Source organism: Hemiscyllium ocellatum, chromosome 15 (assembly GCF_020745735.1).
Source record: "Hemiscyllium ocellatum isolate sHemOce1 chromosome 15, sHemOce1.pat.X.cur, whole genome shotgun sequence".
NCBI lineage: Eukaryota > Metazoa > Chordata > Chondrichthyes > Orectolobiformes > Hemiscylliidae > Hemiscyllium > Hemiscyllium ocellatum.
The window spans coordinates 28,102,371-28,108,592 of NC_083415.1; positions in this window are offsets into that span (position 1 = coordinate 28,102,371).

Sequence of the window (6,222 nt, forward strand, 5' to 3'; positions counted from 1 at the left end):
CATGACTGACATCCTTTTTGGGACCAGATGTTGAACTCATGACCTGTAGCACCCCAAAAAAACGGCAACAATATTTATCATCATGCTTACAGGGTTGAACATTTCTCCAAATCCCAAGTGCAATATATAATGCCTGTGTTGCTTCTTAGATCGCCCATAAAATAATTCAGCAGGTGTGGGCAATATACAGTTAATCCTGCACACCATACTTGATAGGCAGCAAATTACCACATTTTCTTAAGATTTGATCTGCAAACTGAATCACAAAAGGGCCCCTGAATGACTAACCATCTTCCCGCTTCCATGGGTAATGGTAAGTGTCATACAAATAGCAGCAGAGGAGCACAGTGTGTCTCAGCAAAGCTTGGAGACTGAGAGGAATATTAAAATGTTTATGTTGCCTGGTCATTTTGGGAGGAATTCTGCAGTATGTTGCAATTAATGTGTTAAGTACAATTGTAGCAAAAATTTCACATCAAAGAAGATCTGGACTCTGAGATTGCCGACAAGAAAGGCCTAGTACCATTGGAGCCAGGACTGCATAGTGGAGACAATCATGGTAAGGTGTTCCCAAATAAATCCTCGGTAATTCATGCAAAAAAAGCTTTCAATTTCATCCATGAATTTGTAGGAACAGGGGTCAGCTGTTTAAGATCCCACTCCCCCATCCAACCTGTTTGACTGTTCAGTGAGATCATAGCTGATGTGTGGCCTAACTCCATACACCAAGATTTCTTTCATTTCTTTGGTACCTGTGGTTAGGGCAAAGTCTATCAATCTGAGTTTTAAAATTATTTGATCAAGCTCCAATTGCTATAGCTGAAAAAAGTTTCAAACTTCTATAAAACAATGTTGAGTGATGTTTCCTAATTTAATCTCTGCAATATCTGGCTATAATTTTTTGACTATATTCACAGAGCAAGATTCGATAGAAAATAATTTATTTCTTCTGCTTTATCTGTTCCCCTGAATATTTTGAAAATTTCAATCAACCCAGGTTACAACTCTAGTTTGCGTAATCTTTTCTGTTCTGTAATTTAATTCTGACCGCTATTCTAATTAATATTGCTTACCTTTGACACCATCAGCTTCCTCTAGCTCCCCCCCACCACCCCCACTGTTTAATGAAAAAAATCCTTAATGTTCAACTCATCTTACACTCATGTAACTAAAACATACTCAGCTTTGTTCAATATATGAGGGCAGTATCCTCTCATGGTTTTAACAGTTTCTAATTAAAAGCATATGGGTTGTCTACTTGTTGGGCAATTATTATGTGTGGTAATAATAAACTTTGTCACCTTTGCCACTATGCAGGTCGGTGTGGACTTGTTGGGCCGAAGGGCCTGTTTCCACACTGTGAGTAATCTAATCTAATCTAATCTATGGCCTACAGCCTTTTTAAAGGACAGCTTCTGAGTCAGCATTACCCAAATGTCATTGATATGGAAGATGCCTCAATCATTTCAATGTTCTTCAATACAGGATGAAAGAGCTAATAAAAAATTTAAACAGATAGGCTCATGTAACTTCTCAGTGGTAGGATATAAACAGCTCAACAGAATTGCTGATGTAACTCCACACTGTTGGCAAGTTTCTTCTTCTCTCCTGCTTTATCTGGAGGACAGCTATTGCACTCAGACTCCTTCAAGTGCAGACCCTGGTATGAGTGAGGTTGTTGAGTAAGCAACACACCAAAATGATGCAAAAGCCTCTTTTGGATATAGTATAGGAAATCCCTCACCATTATGACATTGAAAAATCAAAAGTTACTGGAGAAGTTGTGAGATTTATGCATAGCTTGAAAATGTGATCTGTTTGGTTCCAAGGAAGCAAAAATTGCATAACTTTCTCACAATTTGAAAGTGATCCTTATTTGACTACTGAAAAGCCTCCAGCTAAACTCTTTGAATATCCTTTTTCACATGCATTCTTAAGCTACCTGGCAGAGCTAAAGATCAACATGCGTGCAACTACAAACAAGAACAAGAGGATTGAATGCAATCCAAAATCTCAATGTTAGAGTTACGCACCAGACAGGAGATAAAGTGTGTGTGAAATATGTTGATCAGTATGAAAAACAAACTTATCCTTATGTTATTTGTTGACCAGAGCATGATCAATGATTACTGAGAAATAAGAGTCACAAATTATCACATGGAACACATTATTGTGAAAGCATTGGAAACACCATTTATAAGTATTGAATCCAATATTGAAATTGTTATCTCAGATGAATAATATGAGTTAATTAAAACCAAACCTGATGTCAGATGATATCCTGCTTGTGAGAGAAGTCACGCACCAAATATTACAGAATCACAGGACAATTATAGAGTCGAAGGAAGCCAGTGGTGTCATAATATGACTTTTGTTACAATACCCCATCAGGGACAGTCTAACCTAATCAATACTTTATTTGAAAGAAAGTTGAAGGTAACCATTCTGCTTGTCCAATCTGCACTAGCTCTCCACGGAGTGTTATAATTTAATGTTATTCTCCTGTCTCCTATCCATAAACTGTGCATTGTTCCTTTTCAAAGTTATTTCTCTGCGAAAGCTTTAATTGACCCTGCTTCCACCGCATCTTTTTATTTTAAAAAACGAGTGTGTCACTGTCTCAATGGATCTTATTGAATCTTACTATTTCTTCGAAAGACCTTCAACTTAACCATTATCTCCTTCCAGGAACACCAACTGCATATCGCACATTTATGATCTGGTGGAGATCATCCTGACACTTGTGTTTACTGTCAGTTGACCATGGCAATTTAATGCTTTAGCAACAGAAGTAGGCAAATTGCAACAAAGTGAGGATGAGCATGGGAGGATGCCCAGCCACATTGTGTTTTCTAAAAACCTTAATCATGTAAACAAAATCAGGAGTGTTCCAGCTGAGGTTTGAATATCAGTTTTCATTTCTTTACTCTCAATCCTAATCAAGTACACATTCACTGCATTCAAAATTAGCAGATCTGTGTTTGCTGTGCTAGCTGGGAGCAGATGCGGCGGAGGCGAATGAATTGGGAATATGGGATGGCGTTTTTACAGGGGGTAGGGTGGGAGGAGGTGTAACCTAGGTACCTGTGGGAGTCGGTCAGTTTATAGTAAATGTCTGAGTTGAGTCGGTTGCCCAAGATAGAATGGAGAGGTCTAGGAATGGGAGGAAGGAGTCTGAGATGGACCAGGTCCGAACTCCTTCGCCTCCACCGCATCTGCTCCCAGGTGGACCAATTCTAATACCGAACAACCCAGATGGCCTCCTTCTTCAAAGACTGCAATTTCCCCTCAGGTGTGGTTAACAATGCTCTCCACCGCATCTCCTCCACTTCCCACTCCTCTGCCCTAGAACCACGCCCCTCCAATCGCCACCAGGACAGAACCCCACTGGTCCTCACCTACCACCCCACCAACCTCGAGATACATCGTATCATCCTTCGTCATTTCCGCCACCTGCAAACAGACCCCACCACCAAGGATATATTTCCCTCCCCTCCACTATCAGCATTCTGAAAAGACCACTCCCTCCGTGACTCCCTCGTCAGGTCGATACACCAACACAACCTCCACTCCCAGCAACTTCCCCTGCAACCACAAGAAATGCAAAACTTGTGCCCACATCTCCCCCCTCACTTCCCTCCAAGGCCCCAAGGGATCCTTCCATATCCATCACAAATTCACCTGCACCTCCACACACATCATTTACTGCATCCACTGCACCCGATGTGGCTACCTCTACATTGGGGAGACAGGCTGCCTACTTGCGGAATGTTTCAGAGAACACCTCTGGGACACCCAGACCAACCAACCCATCCGCCCCGTGGCTGAACATTTTAACTCCCCCTCCCACTCCGCCAAAGACATGCAGGTCCTTGGCCTCCTCCATCGCCAGACAATGGCAACACGATGCCTAGAGGAAGAGCTCCTCATCTTCCGCCTAGGAACCCTCCAACCACAAGGAATGAACCTAGATTTCACCAGCTTCCTCATTTCCCCTCCCCCCACCTTATCTCAGTCCCAACCCTCGGACTCAGCACTGCCTTCTTGACCTGCAATCCTCTTCCTGACCTCTCTGCCCCCAACCCCTCTCCTGCGTATCACCCTCACCTTAACCTCCTTCCACCTATTGCATTCCCAATGCCCCTCCCCCAAGTCCCTCCTCCCTACCTTTTATCTTAGCCTGCTTGGCACACCCTCCTCATTCCTGAAGAAGGGCTTATGCCTGAAACGTCAATTCTCCTGCTCCTTGGATACTGCCTGACCTGCTGCGCTTTTCCAGCAACACATTTTCAGCTCTAATCAGAAGCACATGTTTATATAAGTTCTTATAAAATGCATGGCTACCTTCTTCTCTTTAATAAATCTTCCCATGTGATCTTATTGAGTATTTTTCTGCCAGTAAATTCTTGAAGGTGATGTGAAAAGACCACTATACACTGTGAAGTGTTGAGTTCATGAACTGCTTCATGTAAATCCCACTGTAGCATTCTAAAATCCTGGGCTTGTGAATGTCTACACCAATGGTCTTAGAGACTGCTCTCTTTTATGAGGTTACAACTTTTATGGTGTTTAGCATTCACAGTATGTCCTTATTTAAATAAAGACCCTCACACTCTCTTCAGTAAAGACAAATCCTTTATTTACATTTATAGATGGCAGGCTACAGAATAAATGTCGTGTCGAAGACATCGCTCTTTACACGTTTCTCCCCATCACTCTACTCTAATGTCTGAGCAACATTATCAGTTACATCCTCATCATTTGCAGATTCTACAATAATACAGTACTTTGGAGAGCCAAGTGTTTAGCAATGTTGTTCAGCACTGAAAGTGTGATACTGTGAAGTGGGAGATGGCATCGGGCAGGGTGACACTAGGCACATGGACACACAAGATGGCTACTGAACCATCAGTTGACCATTTGACACATAAGATGGTTGCAGGACCACAATATGGAGAGAGACAGCAGAGCAAATACAGATACTGCCTGGGGCCACCAGAATGCCAGCACAATGCACCCATAACCTAGTTGATTAGTTTAAAGTGAGTGGGAGAGACAATACACATGAGAAGCGTATACTGCCTACCGAAGTATAGGTCCAGCCAACGCCTTTATTAGAAATGCTAACTGTTTGAGAGAGACTCAATACAAAGTGCTCATAGCCAGGGCTGCTGTAATTGTCCTTCTCAGGAAGAGCGAATAGCACACGTTACTCTACTTCCGCACAGACACTGAAATTGACAATTTCTGTGCTGAAACTGACAACGACCGTACTGAAATTAACAAAGGCAGCATTGGAACTGACAATGACTACACCGAAACTATCAATGATTCAGCAATGTTTGCAACAAACGAACTATGTTACAGAGACAATAACCTCAACACTGACCTATTATATTACAAAACGTATAAACATGCGCTCTGGGTTGAGAGAAGAATTGCAGTTGACCACTGTGCTGTTCGTGTCTTTCTCTTCTCCGAGCTTCAGTATTTCCTTGTACAATAAACTCTGCCATTGACCCCGACTCTGACTCCGAGGCAAGTGATTTTCCCCACAACAGCTGCATTTCTGGAGCAAATACATTTTGATGTGTGCACGTTTTAGAGAAAATCTCCCTGAGAATGCCCCAGACAATTTGAATAAAAATGTTCAAGTATACAATGTGTTTACATATCCTTCAGCTGTTCTAAGAGCATAAAATGTTCTTTCACAGTTGCTCCCAGGTTCACTTGATAGAAATGAATGTGTTAAGTTGGCAACTTGGATCCATGTGCAAAATTAAAAATCATGCAACACCAGGTTTAGTCCAACAGGTTTGGAAGGCAAGAACTGATTAGGGATAATCAACATGGCTTTATCCGTGGGAAATCATGTCTCACAGAAGTAACAAAGAGGATTGATGAGGCAGAGTGGTAGATGTGATTTACATGGACTTCAATAAGGCGTTCGACAAGGTTCCCCATGGGAGAATTGTGAGCAAGGTCAGATCTCATGGAATACAGCGATTATTAGTCATGTGGATACAGAACTGGCTCAAAGGTAGAAGACAGAGGGTGATGGTGGAGGGATGTTTTTCAGACTAGAGGCTGTGACCAGTGGAGTGCTACAAGGATCGGTGGTGAGTCCACTACTTTTCATCATTTATATAAATGATTTGAATGTGAGCACAAGCAGTATAGTTAGTAAGTTTGCAGATGAAACCAAAACTGTAGGTGTAGCGG